The sequence below is a fragment of the Mercenaria mercenaria genome, chromosome 15, assembly GCF_021730395.1.
Source record: "Mercenaria mercenaria strain notata chromosome 15, MADL_Memer_1, whole genome shotgun sequence".
Lineage (NCBI taxonomy): Eukaryota > Metazoa > Mollusca > Bivalvia > Venerida > Veneridae > Mercenaria > Mercenaria mercenaria.
The window spans coordinates 10,837,619-10,859,072 of record NC_069375.1 but is presented as its reverse complement, the minus strand read 5'-3'; the positions used below and the strand labels follow the sequence as shown (position 1 = coordinate 10,859,072).

Below are 21,454 nucleotides of genomic sequence, written 5' to 3'. Positions count from 1 at the left end.
AGACATACGCTTTTTTACAAAAGCATTTTCTAGTTTTCCTTAGTGTTTGTAATTACAGGATATCTATCATTATTGTCAACTACATGATAATTTCACAATTTTTATTAGTCACATGATAGGCTATGTTTAGATTACATATCTTATCATGACAGGAAATTTATTCATGTTCTTCAAAATATAACTTTGGTTTAGAGATTATTTTGATCATATGATTCCCCACAGTGATTACCTAGTCGACCTCTAGTAAATTTGTTCAAATCGTGACCCCGCCCCAGGGTTCACCTGATTTTACATAGGAAAATCTTCAAAAATTTTCTAAAAATAAACCAGAAGCCCTAGATCTTAGATATTTGACATGTAGCATTGCCTAGTGGACCTCTAAAAAATTTGTTCAAATCATGACCCCCGGGGTCAAAACTGACCCCGCCCCAGGGGTCACTTGATTTTACATAGGAAAATCTTCAAAAATTTTCTAAAAATAAACCAGAAGGCCTAGATCTTAGATATTTGACATGTAGCATTGCCTAGTAGACTTCTACAAAATTTGTTCAAATCATGATTCATGGGATCAAATTGACCCCCGCCCCATTGGGTTACTTGATTGTACATAAAAAAATTGTCAAAATTTTCTTAAAATAAACCAGAAGGCCTAGAGCTTAGATATTTGACATGTAGCATTGCCTAGTAGACCTCTACAGAATTATTCAAATCATGAACGCCGGGTGCCCCAGGGGTCACTTGATTTTACATAGGAAAATTTTCAAAAATTTTCTAAAAATAAACCAGAAGGCCTAGAGCTTAGATATTTGACATGTAGCATTGCCTGATAGACCTTTTCAAAATTTGTTCAAATCATGATCCCCAGTTGTACATAGAAAAATCTTCAAAATGTTCTAAAAATAAACCAGAAAGCCTAGAGCTTAGATATTTGACATGTAGCATTGCCTAGTGGACCTCTACAAAATTTGTTCAAATCTTGACCCCCCCACCCAGGGTCAAATTGACCCAGCCTCAGGGGTTACTTGCTTGTACATAGGGAAATCTTTATAAATTTGCTAAAAATAAACCAGAAGGCTTAGATCTTAGATATTTGATATGTTACATTGCCTAGTAGACTTATACAAACTTTGTCCAAATCATGACCCCCGGGGTAAAATTGACTCAGCCCCAGGGGTTACTTGATTGTACATCAGAAAATTTTAAAAAAAAATTCTAAAAATCATCAGTTTGACATTTGAAACATGTAGCTCATATTACTCAGGTGAGCGATCCAGGGTCATAATGACCCTCTTGTTAATGAGTTATTACCCCTTTTTAGCTCACTTGAGCCAAAGGCTCATGTTGAGCTTTTTGTGACTGCTCAATATCCGTCGTCCGTCGTGTGTTGGTGTCCGTCAACATTTTCTAAAAAAATCTTCTTGAAAACCATTGGCAGAATTACACCAAACTTCACAGGAATGATCCTTGGGTGGCCCCCTTTCAAAATTGTTCAAATAATTGAATTCCATTCAGAAGGAAAAACTTTAAAAATGTTCTTGTCTAAAACCACAGGGCCTAGGGCTTTGATATCTTGTGTGTAGCATCATCTAGTGGTCCTCTACCAAAATTATCCCCCTAGGATCAGATATGTGCCCCGCCCAGGGGGTCACATAGTTTATATAGACTCATATAGGGAAAACTTTGAAAACCTTCTTGTACAAAACCACTAGGGCTTTGATATTTGGTATGTAGCATCATCTAGTGGTCTTCTACCAAAATTGTTCAAATTATCCCCCTAGGATCAAATATGGCCTTGTCCCGGGGGTCCCAAGTTTATATAGGAAAAACAGTTTAAAAATCTTCCTGTCTGAAACCACAACACTTAGACCTTTGATATGTGGTTTGCAGCATTGTCTTATGGTCCTCAACCAAAATTGTTCAAATTGTACTCCTGGGATGAAAAGAGGCCCTGCCCTGGGGGTCCCAAGTTTTATATAGACTTATATGTGACCAGGACTGAGAAAATGGGTCCAGATGAGGGAATTTGACATTTTCAGATTTTTGCATATTTAGAAAGTACATCCATTCAGAAATTAATCCTGAAAATTTCAGAGGAAAATCTTCAATATTTTGAGTTTTATGACATTTTTTGTAACATAGATATTAAAAGTATAAATAGAACATTTCAGTTAATATCCTTTCTTTCAAGTTTATTTGTCACTGGTAATAGTTCACAATTGTGAGATAAGTTTATCTTCAGTTACAATGGCAGGATGTAATATAGATCCCTACTTAATACACAAAATGATAATCAATTAAAATCTACAAGCCTTTCAATAAAATCATTACTCAAATTGTGTTACCATGGCAACAGCTATATTAAATTCCCTTTTTCTACATGCAAATACTTAAAAAAACATTTTCACTTGAAATAAGGTTTCAAAATGTAAAATATTTGAAAAATATGTATTTTTAAATATGACATGAAAATTTCACATGAAAATATCCAAAATGTTTGATTGTATAACCATCTTTATGACATGGGTAATAACCATAAGAATCAGAAATTTTAGTCATTTTTAGCTCACCTGTCACAAAGTGACAAGGTGAGCTTTTGTGATCGCGCGGTGTCCGTGCGTGCGTTCGTGCGTCTGTAAACTTTTGCTTGTGACCACTCTAGAGGTCACATTTTTTGTGGGATCTTTATGAAAGTTGGTCAGAATGTTCATCTTGATGATATCTAGGTCAAGTTTGAAACTGGGTCACGTGCCATCAAAAACTAGGTCAGTAGGTCTAAAAATAGAAAAACCTTGTGACCTCTCTAGAGGCCATATATTTCACAAGATCTTCATGGAAATTGGTCAGAATGTTCACCTTGATGATATCTAGGTCAAGTTCGAAACTGGGTCACGTGCCTTCAAAAACAAGGTCAGTAGGTCTAAAAATAGAAAAACCTTGTGACCTCTCTAGAGGCCATATTTTTCACAAGATCTTCATGAAAATTGGTCAGAACGTTCACCTTGATGATATCTAGGTCAAATTTGAAACTGGGTCATGTGCCATCAAAAACTAGGTCAGTAGGTCAGATAATAGAAAAACCTTGTGACCTCTCTAAAGGCCATATTTTTCTTGGGATCTGTATGAAAGTTGGTCTGAATGTTCATATTGATGATATCTAGGTCAAGTTCGAAACTGGGTCACCTGCGGTCAAAAACTAGGTCAGTAGGTCTAAAAATAGAAAAACCTTGTGACCTCCCTAGAGGCCATATATTTCATGAGATCTTCATCAAAATTGGTCAGAATGTTCACCTTGATGATATCTAGGTCAAGTTCGAAAATGGGTCACGTGCCATCAAAAACTAGGTCAGTAGGTCAAATAATAGAAAAACCTTGTGACCTCTCTAGAGACCACATTTTTCATGAGATCTTCATGAAAGTTGGTCTGAATGTTCACCTTGATGATATCTAGGTCAAGTTCGAAAGTGGGTCATGTGCCATCAAAAACTAGGTCAGTAGGTCAAATAATAGAAAAACCTTGTGACCTCTCTAAAAGGCCATATTTTTCATGGGATCTGTATGAAAGTTGGTCAGAATGTTCATCTTGATGATATCTAGGTCAAGTTCGAAACAGGGTCATGTGCCGTCAAAAACTAGGTCAGTAGGTCTAAAAATAGAAAAACCTTGTGACCTCTCTAGAGGACAGACTTGTGAATGGATCTCCATAAAATATGGTCAGAATGTTCCTCTTAATGATATCTAGGTCAAGTTCGAAAGTGGGTCACGTGCCTTCAAAAAGTAGGTCAGTAGGTCAAATAATAAAAAAACGTTGTGACCTCTCTAGAGGCCATATTTTTCATGGGATCTGTATGAAAGTTGGTCTGAATGTTTATCTTGATGATTTATAGGTCAGGTTTGAAACTGGGTCAACTGCGATCAAAAACTAGGTCAGTAGGTCTTGAAATAGAAAAACCTTGTGACCTTTCTAGAGGCCATACCCTTGAATGGATCTTCATGAAAATTGGTCAGAATGTGAACCTTGATGATATCTAGGTCAGGTTAGAAACTGGGTCACGTATCTTAAAAAACTAGGTCAGTAGGTCAGATAATAAAAAAACCTTGTGACCTCTCTAGAGGCCATACTTTTCACGGGATCTGTATGAAAGTTGGTCTGAATGTTCATCTTGATGATATCTAGGTCAAGTTTGAAACTGGATCAACTGCGGTCAAAAACTAGGTCAGTAGGTCTAAAATTAGAAAAATCTTTTGACCGCTCTAGAGGCCATATTTTTCAATGGATCTTCATGAAAATTGTTCTGAATGTTCACCTTGATGATATCTAGGTCAGTTTCGAAACTGTGTCACGTGCCGTCAAAAACTAGGCCAGTAGATATAAAAATAGAAAAACCTTGTGACCTCTCTAGAGGCCATATTTTTCATGAGATCTTCATGAAAATTAGTGAGAATGTTCACCTTGATGATATCTAGATAAAATTAAAAACAGGGTCACGTACCTTCGAAAACTAGGTCAATAGGTCAGATAATAGAAAAACCTTGTGACCTCTCTAGAGACCATATTTTTCAATGGATCTTCATGAAAATTGGACAGAATTTTTATCTTGATAATATCTAGGTCAAGTTGAAAACTGGGTCACTTGAGCTCAAAAACTAGGTCACTATGTCAAATAGTAGAAAAAACGATGTCATACTCAAAACTAGGTCATGTGGGAAGAGGTGAGCGATTCAGGACCATCATGGTCCTCTTGTTCTTCACAAGTTATCTTTCACTTGCTGGTAATAAATGAGTATTTTGAAAATAAATGAAACTTCTATTATTATGAAATTTTATACTAGTGATGCTTACTTAAAGTAGAAAAATTTAATCAATTTTAATCTTCCATATCATGTATTAAAACATTATTAAAATTGCGTTACCATGGCAACATATGCATTAATTTCCCTTTTCTTCAATAGTTGTAAAATAGAAGCTTAACTTGAAAGAATGTTTATAGTAAGTTATTTATAATAAAAGTATAGGTATTCATAAATAAAATCTGAAAATTTAACATAAAAATCTTAAAAATGTTTGGTTTTATGACAGTTTTTGTAAAATTGGCAAAATCCATAAGATTTAGGCATTTTCATCATTGTGTCTTCATAACTTGTCATACAATTGTTGGTAATAAATGTCTATTTTAAACCTTCTGTTACTATGAACTTGTATATTTTAGAAGCTTATTTAAAGTAGGAAAATACTGATAATTAAAATTGTCAATATTATCTATGAAAACACTATTCATATTGCGTTACCATAGCAACATATGCATTATATTCTTTTTTCTACGATAGTATTTCAAAATAGAAGCTTTATTTGAAAAATAAAAATGTTTCCAGTAATCTGAATTCTTGAAAGTATAGATATTCAAAAGCAAAATCTGAAAATTCCAGATGAAAATATTAAATAAAGTTTGGTGCTATGACAGGTTTGGTAATATGGGTATTAACCAAAAGAATAAACTTAGTAAAATTGTGTTACCATGGCAACATATACATTTGATTCTGTTTCCAGCATTAAAACTTTAAAACGAGATAAATCTGGAGAAGTGTTTCATTAAGTTGGATATTATATAGTATATGTATTCAAAAATAGAATCCGAAGATTTCTTGTGAAAATATAAAATATGTTAGGTTTTATGATAGATTTTGTTACATGAGTATAACCATAAGAGTAAGACATTTCTGTCATTGTTTCTTCTTAATCTGTCTTTCACCTCTGGTAATAAATGACTATTTAAAAAAAAAAGAAACATATACTACTAGGAAATTTTGTATTGTAGATGCTTATTATAAAGTAGAAAAATACAGCTAATTTAATTCCGTATTTTCTAAGAAAAAATATTCAAATTGCGTTACCATGGCAACATAAGTATTAAACTCCTTTTTATACGCCCGTTTGAAAAATGGGACGTATTATGGGAACACCCCTGGCGGGCGGGAGGCGTCCACAGACCTGGTCCGGAGCATATCTTCTACATGCATGGAGGGATTTTGATGAAAGTTGGCACAATTGTTCATCATCATGAGACGGAGTGTCATGCGCAAAAACCAGGTCCCTAGGTCTAAGGCCAAGGTCACACTTGGAGGTCAAAGGATACAAGAATGAAAAATTCAAGAATGACTTTGTCTGGAGCATATCTTCTTCATGCATTGAAGGATTTTGATGTAGCTTGGCACAGTTGTTCACCATAATGAGAGGGAGTGTCATGCGTAAGAACCAGATCCCTAGGTCTAAGGTCAAGGTCACACTTAGAGGTCAAAGGATACAAGAATGAAAACTTTGTCCGGAGCATATCTTCTTCATGCTTGAAAGGACTTTGATGTAGCTTGGCACAATTGTTCACCATCATGAGACAAAGTGTCGTGCGCAAGAACCAGGTCCCTAGGGGTTAGGTCAAGGTCACACTTAGAGGTCAAGGATACAAGAAGGAAAACTTTGTCCGGAGCATTTCTTCTTCGTGCATTGAGGGATTTTGATACCACTTGGCACAAATGTTCACAAGCACGAGACGAAGTGTCATGCGCAAGAACCAGGTCCCTAGGTCTAATGTCAAGGTCACACTTAGAGGCTAAAGGTCAGATACAAGAATGACTCTTGATGGACAGCCTCGTATAAACTGCCGGCAGTGTTTGAAGTGTGAGACTAGTGTGAAAGCATCGTGTTTGATAGAGACCGTCTGTAAATGTAAACCGTTATCCAGATCAGTTGACATGTTTAGAAGGCGCTAATCAATGGGGTCCGGCACGGTTGAATTGTGTTAAAATGTGGGTGAATTGGGTTTCTAGGGAGTAGTTATAGTAGTATGGGATTTTTTTTAATTTTAGCTCTAGGACCCAAAAATAAGTCATTAAACCCAATTCACCCACATTTTAACACAATTCAACCGTGCCGGACCCCTTTGGCGCTAATTGCCGACAATAAAACATTACATGCATTTGGCTCGGATCAAGTTTGTGAAACAAGTTCCGAAGTCGGAAGACAAAGTAACTAATTGTGGGAAATATATCGATAATTTCAGCACAAAAAACCTCAGAAAGTAACTATTTTCTTCTAGCAAATGACATTTCACATCCAGTTTATATTAAAACATTTTTTTCGATCGGTAATAAATTTGCTACTTACTTTGGATTTTCGTGAATGATAAATCCTGTTTTTACAGTATTTCTAGAGAAAAAACAAAAACAAAACAAAACATTCAATTTTTCTCCTATTAAGAACTGATATCTTTGACACATTTTGATGACACCAGCACGTGGCTTCAAAGGGAGTTTTCGGCAAAATTTTCCTTTATTGATTTTCTTTGATGTGGGATGAAAGTTAACTGGTTGAGTATTGCCAGGTGAATGACGTAATTTGACATAATTCTATTCCAAATAAAATGTACTTTAGATTTTTATACGCCCGTTTGAAAAACGGGACGTATTATGGGAACGCCACTGGCAGGCGGGCGGGCGGCGTCCACAGACCTTGTCCGGAGCATATCTTCTACATGCATGAAGGGATTTTGATGAAACTTGGCACAGTTGTTCACCATCATGAGACGGAGTGTCATGCCCAAGAACCAGGTCCCTAGGTCTAAGGTCAAGGTCACACTTAGAGGTCAAAGGTCAAATTCAAGAATGACTTTGTCCGGAGCATATCTTCTTCATGCATAGAGGGATTTTGATGAAAGTTGGCACAATTGTTCATCATCATGAGAAGGAGTGTCATGCGCAAGAACCAGGTCCCTAGGTCTAAGGTCAAGGTCACACTTAGAGGTCAAAGGATATAAGAATGAAAACCTTGTCCGGAGCATGTCTTCTTCATGCATAGAGGGATTTTGATATAACTTGGCACAAATGTTCACCACCACGAGACGTAGTGTCATGCGCAAGAACCAGGTCCCTAGGTCTTAGGTCAAGGTCACACTTAGAGGCCAAAGGTCAGATACAAGAATGACTTTGTCCGAAGCATTTCTTCTTCATGCATGGAGGGATTTTGATTTAACTTGACACAATTATACACCATCATGAGACGAAGTGTCATGCGCAGTTCCCTTCTTTCGAATTACTTCCCTTTGTTGTTACTATAAATAGCTTATATTGTAACTTTTTCATTACAAGTCATAGGGAAAAATCGAGACCACTTTTCTGTAGTACAATATGCATGCTACATCCAATTTTGAGGTGTATTTTGACCAGTCTCTACCTGGAAAAGATTTTTGTGAGGACTTACAATTTTTTTTTTTTTTTTTTTTTTTTTTTTTTTTTTTTTTTAAAGATTAACTTCCCTTAGTTGTTACTATAAATAACTTATATTGTAACTTTTTTATAATTGACCGTAGGGAAAAACCAAGACCACTTTTCTATGGTACAACATAGATGTTACTTTCCAATTTTAGGTGTATTTTAAGGTATCTCTACCTGGTAAGGAGTTTTTTTGTGGACTTAGAAAAACAAAACATTTAGTTATTACTAAACAACCACAAAGTTAAAATTCCATTTGCAAATACAGGTGCTAGAGTAAAGAAATTTGCTGTGACGGGCGTATATTGTGACATTCTTGCACTCTTGTTTAAAGTGGATTTTCGTTATGTAGCTGAACAACAGTAAGTCTGGTGATTTTAATAAAATGCTGACTGTTGCTATAGGTATAATAAAACAATAAAATATTTTTTGTTAAATAAAATGTTTTCTAATCATTCTAGAGGTCCTTTTACTCTATTACTTTACACACTGTTTTGAACCAATTAGATATGATGATGATAGTAATGATGATGATGATGATGATACTGAAGGTCATTGTACAAAGTGATATTACGTAGGACTCCAAGAAAATATAAGAGGGACTCCAAAATCTGAATGTTAGGCAGTCCTGACTCCATGAAATTAAATCCTAATGGAAGCCCTGTTGTAACTTTTTTATAATTGACCCTAGGGAAAAACCAAGACCACTTTTCTGAGGTACAACATTGATGCTACTTTCAAATTTTGGGTGTAATTTAAGGTATCTCTACCTTGTAAGGATTTTTTTTGTGGACTTAGAAAAATAAAAGAATTACAACAATTTCTAAAAAAACATTGTAAACAACTAGAAAATTAAAATTCCATTTGCAAATACAGACTGGTGCTAGTGTTAAGAAATTTGCTGTGATGGGCGTATATTGTGACATTCTGGCACTCTTGTTTTCTATTATCATACTTGAAAACAACAGATTAATTTGAAATTGTTTCTAATAAGTTAGATATTTTAAATCATAAGTATCCAGGAAAAGAAATGTGGAAAACACACAAAACTACTTTAGAATATTCAGTTTTATGGTATGTTTTGTAACAAAAGTAATTATCGTAAGAACGTAACATTTCAGTCATTCCTTCTGCATCATTTGTTTTTCACTGGCTAATTATAATGGAAAATATTAAAGAAAGTGAACATTCTATTACAATAGAATTATACATTGTATATCCCTAATTGAAAATACAAATCAATAACTTCTATGAAATATAATTTGAATTATGTAACCGTGGCAACATGTACACTAAATTCCTTTATCTAAAACTAGATGCCCACGGGCAACATGTCGAGCCCGTCAGCTGTCAAAAGGACTGGGAGTTGCACACGACACTCTGTCTCATTGAGGCAAACATTTATGCCAGTTAAAAAAAAGATTACAAAAAGTTACAATATAAGTTATTTGTAGTAACAACAAAGGGAAGTAAATCTTAAAAAAAAAAAAAAAAAAAAAAAAATCTAAGTCCACACAAAAATCCTTACCAGTAGAGACAGGTCAAAATACACCTCAAAATTGGATGTAACATGCATGTTGTACTACAGGAAAGTGGTCTTGAATTTTCCCTATGACCAGTAATAAAAAAGTTACAATATAAGCTATTTATAGTAACAACAAAGGGAAGTAATTCTAAGTTCTTGCGCATGACACTCCGTCTCATGCTGGTGAACAATTGTGCCAAGTTACATCAAAATCCCTCTATGCATGAAAAAGTAATGCTCCAGACAAAGTCATTCTTGTATCTGACCTTTGACCTCTAAGTGTGACCTTGACCTTGACCTTAGACCTAATGACCTGGTTCTTGCACATGACACTCTGTCTTATGGTGGTGAACATTTGTGCCAAGTTACATCAAAATCCCTCCATGCATGAAGAAGAAATGCTCCGGACAAAATTGTCATTCTCATCCTCGTGGTCCTCTACTAAGATTGTTGAAATTATTACCCTGGGGGTGAAAAGAGGCCCCACCCCGGGGGTCCCAATTTTACAAAGACATATATTAAAAACCTTAAAAAAAATATTCTTTTCAGAAACCCCAAGACCTAGGCCTTTGATAGTTGGTATGTATCATTGCCTTATGTTCCTGTACCAAGATTGTCCAAATGATTACCTTGAGGTGAAAATTTGCCCCACCTCGTGGGTCCCAAGTTTTACATAGTCTTATACAGGATTTTTATGCCCCCGAAGGGAGGCATATAGTTTTTGAACCGTCAGTCGGTCTGTCAGTCTGTCAGCATTTTTCGTGTCCGGTCCATATCTTTGTCATCGATGGATGGATTTTCAAATAACTTGGCATGAATGTGTACCACAGTAAGACGACGTGTCGCGCGAAAGACCCAGGTCCGTAGCTCAAAGGTCAAGGTCACACTTAGATGTTAAAGGTCATTTTTCATGATAGTTGGGCGTGTCCGGTCCATATCTTTGTCATCCATGGATGGATTTTTAAATAACTTGGCATGAATGTGTACCACAGTAAGACGACGTGTCGCGTGCAAGACCCAGGTCCGTAGCTCAAAGGTCAAGGTCACACTTAGACGTTAAAGGTCATATTTCAACATAGTGCATTGATGGGCGTGTCCGGTCCATATCTTTGTCATTCATGCTTGGATTTTAAAAATATTGGGCATGGATGTGTACCACAGTAAGACGACGTGTCGCGCGCAAGACCCAGGTCCGTAGGTCAAAGGTCCTAAACTGTAACATTGGCCATAACTATTCATTCAAAGTGCCATCGGGGGCATGTGTCATCCTATGGAGACAGCTCTTGTTTTTTAAATCTTCTTGTCGAAACAAGAATGTTCAAATTATGCCCCTTGGGTGACAAGAGGCCCTACCTGTGGGATCACATGTTATATGAGTTATGTAAGGGAAAAAAAATTAAAGATTTTCTGATCATATTTCTTAGACAGTTTTATTATAATATCCTGTTGACTCTAAGTAATTAGGGTCACTTGACTTTGACCTTGACCTGATGACCTACTTTTTAGTGTGTGTGTGTTGTTGTTTTTTAAGACACTCGGAGCCTTGAAATTTGGATGACAAATACAGTTTTGCACTCCGATCTTAAACTGACTTCACTGACCATGAATGTTACCTACTTTCTTAATCTTATAGCATCATTTTGACATTTGAAACATGTAGCTCATATTACTTAGATGAGCGATCCAGGGTCATCATGGCCCTCTTGATTTATTAAGTCCAGTACCTTAAATACTATCAAAAGGATTTATTTTGAAACTTGAATGAAATACGTTTCAAATAATAAAAAGCAATACCAATAGCTATCTTCTGATGTTGACAGATTTATGCGACATATGTTCTAGAAATTTTTACCTTCAGGTTTTGTTTTATCAACAAGCACTGAGAAAGATCAAGCACGCTGTCCTACTGACAGCTCTTGTTGAAATGATTTGACGTGTATATGCCAAGATGCAGTATTGATGTACATTTATGAACCTCGCACTGTATTCAGAAATTTAATTTGTTGTGTGTCTACACATAATACCTCATAATGTACTTATGAAGTTGTACAAAATATGTGTTTAACTTTGTAATAGTGATTGTATAAAGATACTAAATTCTAAATTGTTTCCAGAGTCCAGCCATGGTAGCTCTGTAGATTCGCACAGACTGCGATGCTCCTGAAAACAATGCATCCACTTGCATTATTGAGAAAGACCAGGAGCCCTTTGCCATGAGATGGATAAGGAACTTTTCAGCAGTGAAAGACACAAGAAGGCCTCCAGCCATGAAAGCTCCAATAAGCCAGGTAACTGTACCTTTTGAAATTATTTCAAATGTATATGCCAAGATTCAGTATTCATATACATTAATGTATCTCATACTTTATTCAGAAGTTTAATTTGTTGAATGGTTTGTGTGTCTACGCATAGCACCTCATAATGTTTGTATGAAGTTGTCCTTGTAGTGTATTTATGATGTTATACAAAATATGTGTAAAGCTCTGTCAAAGTGAATGAATAAACATCTCTGTTGTCTGGTTTCAGAGTCCAGCTATGGTACCTCTGGATTCGCACACAGACTGCAATGAAACTGAAAGCAAAGCACACACTTCCATCATTGAGAAAGACCAGGAGCGCTTGGTAATGAGATGGATAAAGAACTCTTCAGCAGTGAAAGCATCGAGAAGCCCTCCAGTCCAGAAAGCACCAAAAAGCAAAGTAACTTTACCTTTTCAGGGTTCCCACAGTCAGGGAAAAACATATTTTTCAAGGTCACGGGAAAGTCTGGGAATTTCTAGCTTGACTGAATAGTCTTAGCTATTCTACTCGCCCTAGTGTCAGCGTGACACCTTGGTTAAAGCTTTGCATGCAAGTACATATGGCTGTTATTAAAAGGTATATATATACCCTTGAAACTTATTTTTCTTCTTTTTCTAGGTCAATTACTAACCTTACTAGGTCAAGTCCCATAACTCTGGAAAAAAATGTATATTTTTAACAAATTATGCCCCCTTTTGGACTAAGAAAGTCCTGGTTTAAGTTTTACATGCAAGTTACTATCTCCAAAACTAATGCAGATGCTGAATTGAAACTTCACATGTGTCTTCGGAGTTATAAAACTAGTTGATAGCATCAAGTCCCATAACTCTAACCATTTTGGCCAAATTATGCCCCCTTTTGGTCTTAGAAGATCCTGTTTAAAGTTTCGTGTGCAAGTACTTACAGCAGTTACTTAAAGGCATTATAGATTTGATATTTATTTTTTTTCTTTTTCTAAATCAATTACCAACCTCTCTGTGTCAAGTCCCATACCTCTGACATGTATTTTGGGCAAATTATGCCCCCTATTGGACTTATAAAATTCTAGTTAAAGTTTTACTTGCAAGTTACTGTCTGCAGAACAAATGCAGATATTGAATTGTACTCTACCAAGATTATTCAAATTATGCCCCTTAGTTGAAAATAGGCCCAGGGTGTCCCAAGTTTTACATGAACTTATATAGGAAAAAAATTGAAAAGTCTTCTGTTTGAAAGTTCAAGGCCTAGGCCTTTGATATTTGGTAGTACCGGTATCATTGTTTAGTTGATTTCTTACAAGTTTTGCACACTTATCTTAAAATTGACTTTAAGTGACCATGAATATGACCTACTTACCTACTTTCTTGGTATTTAAACATCAGTTTGACATTTGATACATGTAGCTCGTATTACACAGGTGATCAAGCCATGGTCATTATGACATAGTTAATAACGTGCTATGTCAGCATTTTAGTTTTACCCTGTAGTACTGTAGAATTGACCTTACGCCAGTGTTGATTGACAGGTTCCAACTGACCAATCAGATAACAGAACTGATAAGCCTTGTTGTTAGCCGCCATTTTGTCCGTCAAACTTAGTGCCGGACTCGCCAGTCAAAGAATATAAATACCACCGAAAAATCGTCCAAAATGGGAAAAAGGTGACGTTAGGACACCTTTACATCAGACACAGGGGGGAGTGTAATACTAGAGCGCTTCCCTTTTCCAAATCCACTCTCAGACCTCAAATATTGTCAACGATGTATCAGGCTCTGTGGACGTCCTCAAGAATAGTTGATCTTAAAAATCTTATAAGAGTGTTTAAAAGCAAAGCAATTCGACTTAGCACTCATTGTGTTATAACGTTTTAATTATTTCATTTAAATCAGTGTAAAATTCTATGAAAATTAACTTTCTTATTTAACAAAAGTGCCTAGTATTCTTTATTCAATAGTAAAAATATTCCATCAGTTACCAGAGTAACTGGTATGTTCTGATAAAACACAAATATTTGATGTTCTATATTATTTGAATGGTAACGTGTAAATAGTATGCCTTAATGTACCTGAAACATGATTTATGCATTTTTTAAGGTTTACATCAATCTCCCACTGGTGTATGTTAAGTCATACCTGGGTGATAATACAACAAATAATAAACATGATAAAAAACTATGATTAATATAAGATTATTTTTAATGAGTCTAATCAATAATTTTCCAGGTGCTCAAAGTTTTGACTTAGCACTCGGTGTGTGCTTTCGTTCTAAATTTCATTTTAATAGACAGCGTAAACTTCGTCTAAAATTCCAGAAAAAATAGTATATTTCGTATAAAGAAGATATGTTCTTAAACAAAAAATTGTGCATTCATTCTGTATACTTTATAAAGAAATTTGGTAGGCTCAAACATTGTTTTAAGCTGCGATGCGCCGGTATAAGTCTTGAAATATGAGTATGGACTATATCATCGCCTTGGACTATATCTTATTTATTTATCATTTACACGTTTTAATTCTAATAAGAGAACTTTCTTTACTTATACTTAAAACACATCATGTCCAAGTATTAGACATTAAATGCTATGTATCTGAATAATGTTGAACAATGATATGAGCATCTTAAAATGAGTTCCGGTATTTCGAAATCCGACGTTTCTTAAATGACACAAGTGACAATTTTTACATGTAAATTACCTTATTTAATTTATCTAATTATTTTGAAATAGGATTCAGAATCCACAGTCTGATTTCAACCTTAATTAATAAAAATCAATGTTCTAGTCTGCTTAATATAGTCATACCCTACATGATTTCCGGGAGATCGAAATTTGACGTTTCTATAATGAAAAAGAAACGGACAATAAAAAAAAAAAACACAAAATCAGCTATAATGGTTTCAGATATTTCCGTCTTTTTTACGTGTTTTCCGCTCGGCCCCCTGCCTTGTTTAGTTTTCCTCATACTCGGGTGCAGTTTCCGGCTTTTAACAACAATCTATCATTGTTTTTTGTAGAATTTATGTTTCGCTACAGAACATCCACTTATTAACGATTGTGTTTTATCTTTTCACTTTAGAAATACGTGTGAATTGAGGTAGTGTACGCCGAAATCAACTAGAATGTCCGGCAAAATATTTCTGCCGTCGCAATTTGATTCCTTTGTTTGTCGGGCCTAGCATGAATTGTTCCCCCTGAAAACTGGTAGGCGTGGCTACAGGCTGTCTGGCGTAAGGTCAATTCAGCTCATAAAAGAAGTGAAAGATTAAGAAAGGAATGCAAGAAAAACAAACTACCGACAATATTTAGGGTTGATATCAGGACATATTGGGCATAATGGCTTCAAATCTAATACTGAGCTGATTTAAGGGGAATACTGAACAATAAATAACCAAACGCTGCTACTCTCTTGTATATGTAAAAAGTGTGAGGAAAGTTCTTTTCAATTGTAGAATAGTAACACAGTGACAGCATTAGTTATAGTGGAAAACTAAGACAAATTTTGTTTTTTAGTCATATTAAATGATGATCAGGGGTCCTGAAATATTTTCAGAGTCTACTTTAGCCACGGACAAGTTGGGCCCACAAATCCACTTGTCCGTACCTAAGAAGAACTTGTCCGTACTTTTTAGTTTAAAAAGGAAAGGATCAGCATTATCATTACTAAATAAACAAATAATACAAACATACACTTCTGTTGACTTCTATTTTAACTTATATAAAGTTTTTATGTTATGACTAGAACCATCCTTTTGAAAATATGTTATAACTAGCAAGTTTAGTGAGTAGAGAATAATTAAGAACACTTGAACACATGCCATTGACAAAAATAATCTCAGTACATGTATGTATGCCTAGAATTTCTACCCTGGTCCCATTACATTCAATGAATACTGCACTGGTCTTTCAGGGGTCCTGAAATAAGCTGTCCGAGTTGTTAAATGTCAAAACAATCGACTCGAAAAATTAAGCCACAAATTTTGGTTACTAAACTTTTTTACATAGCGTCAACCTAGCTAATCGTTTTCCTGAAAATCAAAAATGAAAGTAGATAACGGGAATCCCCAGACTGGCACTCATTTTCAACTTCACGGTTTAATTTTCCAATAATGATCATTAAATGTAGTAAACCAGTCCACGTGTCTATAAATGGCTGCATACATTTTTGTTTTGATAAATTTAAGGGTCATAAATGATCACAAATAGATTAGATATTGCCTTTATGCATGCGGAAATAACAGATGTCGCCGATTAGTTTCATTTTCATAAAATATTTACCACGGAAATTTTACTTGTCCCCGGACAAGCCAGCTTCTAAAAACTGCTTGTCCGGACCGAGGAATCCACGAATCGGACAGCTTATTTCAGGACCCCTGATGATACGTTTACATATTGCATTGCAGTAGTTTCGTTAATTTCAGATGTTCTTTCCTGCAAAATTAGTACTTATTCTGTACTCAGAAAATTTTAACATTTGAAAATAAACAGGCATATGTTTTTAGCTCACCTGTCACATAGTGACAAGGTGAGCTTTTGTGATCACCTGTCGTCAGTCCGATTGTCTGTGCGTGCGTGCGTCAACAATTTCGTGTCTGCACGATAGTTGTTTCATTTATGATTTTATTTTAACGGAACTTGCACACAACTTGTATCACCATAAGATCTCGGTTCCTTTCTTGAACTGGCCAAATCCCTTTATGGGTTCCAGAGTTATGGCCCCTGAAAGGGCCAAAATTAGCTATTTTGGCCTTGTCTGCACAATAGCAGCTTTATTTATAATTTGATTTTTACCAAACTGGCATACAACTTGTATCACCATAAGATCTGGGTTTCTTTCTTGAACTGGCCAGATTCCGTCATGGGTTCCAGAGTTATGGCCCCTTAAAGGTCCAGTATTGACTATTTTGGCTTTTGCAGCCATATAGAGACTTCATTTATGGTTTTATTTGATACAAACTTCCAAAATATCTTCAGCAACAATAAGTCTTGGATTCTATGACAAATCAGATCCAATCGTAGGTTCCAGAGTTATTTTATATCTGATTACCTCCCCTGATTGTAATCAAAATGGATTTATATCAGTAAGTACTTATAGGACTTATTTGAAATTTCATTATTGTCATTAGTTGGACTGAGCCAATCAGGGTAGATAACTATGGACTGATTTTATGTCAAATTACCTCCCTTTATTTCAAATTAAACTAATGAAGATACTGATCTGAAATTTCATTTATGTCAACAGATTTATTTGGCAGATCCTTTTGTTCACTTGCAATAATTTTTTTTTTAATTACTTCCCTTTTATGTTACTATAAATAGCTTATTTTTAGTAACTTTTTTATTATTGGCCGTAGGGAAAAACCGAGACCACTTTTCTATGGTACGACATGGATGGTACCTCTAATTTTTAGGTGTATTTTGACATATCTGTACCTTGTAAGAATTTTTTTTTCTTTTTGGTTAAATTTCTTCCCTTTGTTGTTCCTGTCCTTTGGACTTAGATATCTGAGGACCTTCTTGGTCCTCAAGTGCAATGATAACAGGTGAGCGATATAGAGCCATCATGGCCCTCTTGTTATTTGATTTCATGACTTATCTTATATTATCATTTTTACAATGCAAACTGAACTACTGAAAATATAAAACAAAACAAATTTCTTCTAAATATATCGCAGCATATATAAATTTTAGTAAAAAAAATGCTATTTTATATAAAAATCAAGTATGAATAAGGACAAGTTTTCACAGAACGGCATATGTCTGTCTGAACTTATCAAGTAGTAAAACACAAAATGTGATAATTGGTAGTCTTTCAGTGAATAGTATGGATCTTTCTTATTGTCTGTTACATCTTGCTAAAGAAATACAGTGGTTTGCTAAACTGTAACAAACTTGCTTTACACTCTTTTCATCATTCTAACAAGAAAGATGGTAAACTTTAGCTGATAGGGACAATTGAGGCCAATATTTATTAATCTATGACCAGCTTAGCTCTGTGAACATGAATTGTTTTTGTCGTGGAAAATTGGACTTTGATCAGGGAAAAGTCAGAGAAGTTTATTTTCTCAGCTTTATCTGAACCCTGTAAAAAAGGAAATGATTTGAGATCGTAGTATTGATATACATTTATGTATCTCACACTGTATATAGAAGTTTAATTTGTTTTGTGGTTCATGACTTTTTTTGTTTCTACACATAATACCTCGTAATGTACGTATGAAGTTGTACAAAATATGTGTTTAACTTTGTCATAGTGATTGTATAAAGATACTAAATATTAAATTGTTTCCAGAGTCCAGCCATGGTAGCTCTGTAGATTCGCACACAGACTGCAATGATCCTGACAACAATGCACCCACTTTCATACTTTAGAAAGTCCAGGAGCCCTTTGGTGATTGATAAGGAAAACTCTTCAGCTGTGAAAGCAATACGAAGTCCTCCAGCTATGAAAACACCGATAAAACAAGGTAACCTGTGCCTAGTGTTAACATTCTATTAAAATAGCTCTGCTACTTTGTGATGATTGATCTTGGCAATTGTGTCTTGGTCATTCGTCTCCAACCTCCAATTAGATAGGGAAAGTTGTCAGTTACTTGCTGAGAGAAAGGTTAGTACTAATTAAGAGATCAAAGAAAACTAGAATAGGTTAACAGCTCGCCAGTATATATAGAGATAGTACCTAAGTTTTTCAAATCATAGGTTTGAAGTTAAAAAGCTTTGAAATGAAGACAAATGTACATATATTTCTCAAAAACAGAAATATAGACAATATTTTAACCAGAAGTGCGGAGTTATGAGCATTTAATATTTTCATGATAACGAAAATTTTGTGATCAAGGACATGCAACTCTTCTTGAACATGGAGAGCATAAACATCAAAGGGACATAATATAGTCAATATTTTTTAATTGGGTGCATTTGATTTAACATTCAACTTTGATCTGGATTGCTAAATACTGATCCATGATACTGTATGCTAAAAATTTAGAACATCTGGAACAGTCTATTAACAGAAAAACTATGCTTTAGCAGAATCTAAATAGTTAAGCTCTAACTGGGACTCGAACCCAGGACCTCTCACACCTAAGGCAGACACTCTACCACTTCCCTGTAACAGCAGTAGCTAATAGCTATGCAGTTTAATTGCTGGATTACATTGCGTGAACTGGAACAATAATCGGTGAACTCCGGATTATCGGCGTATTCGCTTTGTTACCTAACGGCATTTTTTGTGTAAAGAAAAAATATAATCTAATGCTGCCAACGTCATTCTCTGACGTGTTGTTCAGAGTATGAACTTACTAACTGGCAGTACCAGTGAAATATTACTTACACTGAATATTTTATATTTGCCCTTTTTGCAGCTGCCGAACGGCAAAGACGATAAGATTTGTCCAAATATAAGTAATTATTTTACCAGTTTTGAGAGAATTTCAATTAATGGGAAATTACAGTTACAAACTAAATACCTTTCTGCAACACATGGAGTCATTAGCATTCACTGTCAATCAGTATTATGACTAAGATCGACTGTCATTCATTCATTTCAAAGTTTCATAGACAGAGTCCGTTGTTTACATTTTTTATCGTAACCGGTGCACTTGTAAAAATCACTTTAGTTTGAAAAATCAAAGTATGCGAAGAGCTATGGTACGGTCTCTAGTATATAGTTTTGTTTTATTGCTGAAAAACAGACGTTAACCCTCAAAACACAAAACAAGAGAGAGTTTCAAATAAGGTTTCAGCTTCCTACTAAGTCCTGTATTTTTTTATGCCCCCCTTCGAAGAAGTAGGGGTATATTGTTTTGCAGATGTCTGTCGGTCGGAATGTAGACCAATCCATTTCTGGATGATAACTCAAGAGCGCTTGGGCCTAGGATCATGAAAGTTGATAGAAGGTTGGTCATCACCAGCGGATGACCCCTATTGATTTTGAGGTCTGTATGTCAAAGGTCAAGGTCACAGTGACCCTGAATAGTAAAACGGTTTCCGGATGATAACTAAAGAACACTTGGGCCTAGGATCATGAAAGTTGATAGAAGGTTGGTCATCACCAGCGGATGACCCCTATTGATTTTGAGGTCTGTATGTCAAAGGTCAAGGTCACAGTGACCCTGAATAGTAAAACGGTTTCCGGATGATAACTCAAGAACGCTTAGGCCTAGGGTCACATAAGTTAATAGGGAGGTTGGTCATGACCAGCAGATGACCCCTATTGATTTTGAGGTCAATACGTCAAAGGTCAAGGTCACAGTGACCCTGAACAGTAAAACAGTTTCCGGATGATGACTCAAGAACGCTTAGGCCTAGGGTCACATAAGTTAATAGGGAGGTTGGTCATGACCAGCAGATGACCCCTATTGATTTTGAGGTCAATACGTCAAAGGTCAAGGTCACAGTGACCAGGAACAGTAAAATGGTTTCCAGGCAATAACTCAAGAACGCTTAGGCCTAATGTCAGGAAAATTGATAGTTAGGTTGGCCATGACCAGCAGATGAGCCCTATTGATTTTGAGGTCATTAGGTCAAAGGTCAAGGTCACATTGACCAGGAACAGTTAAATGGTTTCTGATCTTCTTGTCCAAAACCATAGGGCCTAGGGCTTTGATATTTGGTATGTAGCATAATCTAGTGGTCCTCTACCAAGATTTTTCAGATTATTTCCCTGGGGTCAAATATGGCCCCACCCTGGGGGTCACATGGTTTATATAGACTTATATAGGAAAAAACTTTGAAAAACCTCTTGTCCAAAACCACAGGGTCTAGGGCTTTGATATTTTGTATATGACATCATCGAGTGGTCCTCTACTAAGATTGTTCAAATTATTCCCCTAGGGTCAAATATGGCTCGGCCCTTGGGGCCACATGGTTTACATAGACTTATGTAGGGAAAAACTTTGAAAATCTTCTTGTCCAAACCACAAAGACTATGGCTTTGATACTATGCCCCAACGATAACTTGATATTTACAAACATGACTATAAATAGATTAAAATGGAACATAGGGAATTCAGCATTTTTTCTAGCATGTTACAAACTAAATATTTCTAGATTTTGTTCCAATTACAAATTAGCTCAGTGGTAAAGCATACTGTCCATGTTCAGCAGATCTTTTGCCGTGTGGGTTCGAAACTCAGCATTGAGAATTAATTTTTATTTCACTTTTGCATAAAAATTAAGTTTCCTTCATGAACGGTGTGACAATACGACAGAGATGTATCTAAAGCCGATATGGCAGATCAGAATAGTTTATTATATATCAAAGATGATATTGATTAAATGCATGCACTCAAACCATGCAAATAATGAACATACTATTGTGTTATATAAAGACATATATACAAATTCAAACCATCAAAAAAGACACAAAAATAATGAAACAAAAATGAAAACGAA

At 35.5% G+C, this 21,454-nt stretch overlaps 1 protein-coding gene across 1 annotated transcript in view; it reads left to right on the top strand.

Annotated features, from left to right (window-relative positions):
* Positions 1–18,529, top strand: part of LOC123558120 (uncharacterized) — a 29,310-nt gene extending 10,781 nt beyond the window's left edge. The window contains exons 4-6 of the mRNA XM_053524538.1: positions 11,899–12,072; positions 12,311–12,484; positions 18,351–18,529. The gene's annotated coding sequence lies outside the window, so the exon portion shown is untranslated. The remainder of the gene's footprint in view (positions 1–11,898; positions 12,073–12,310; positions 12,485–18,350) is intronic.
* Positions 18,530–21,454: the final 2,925 nt, after the last annotated feature.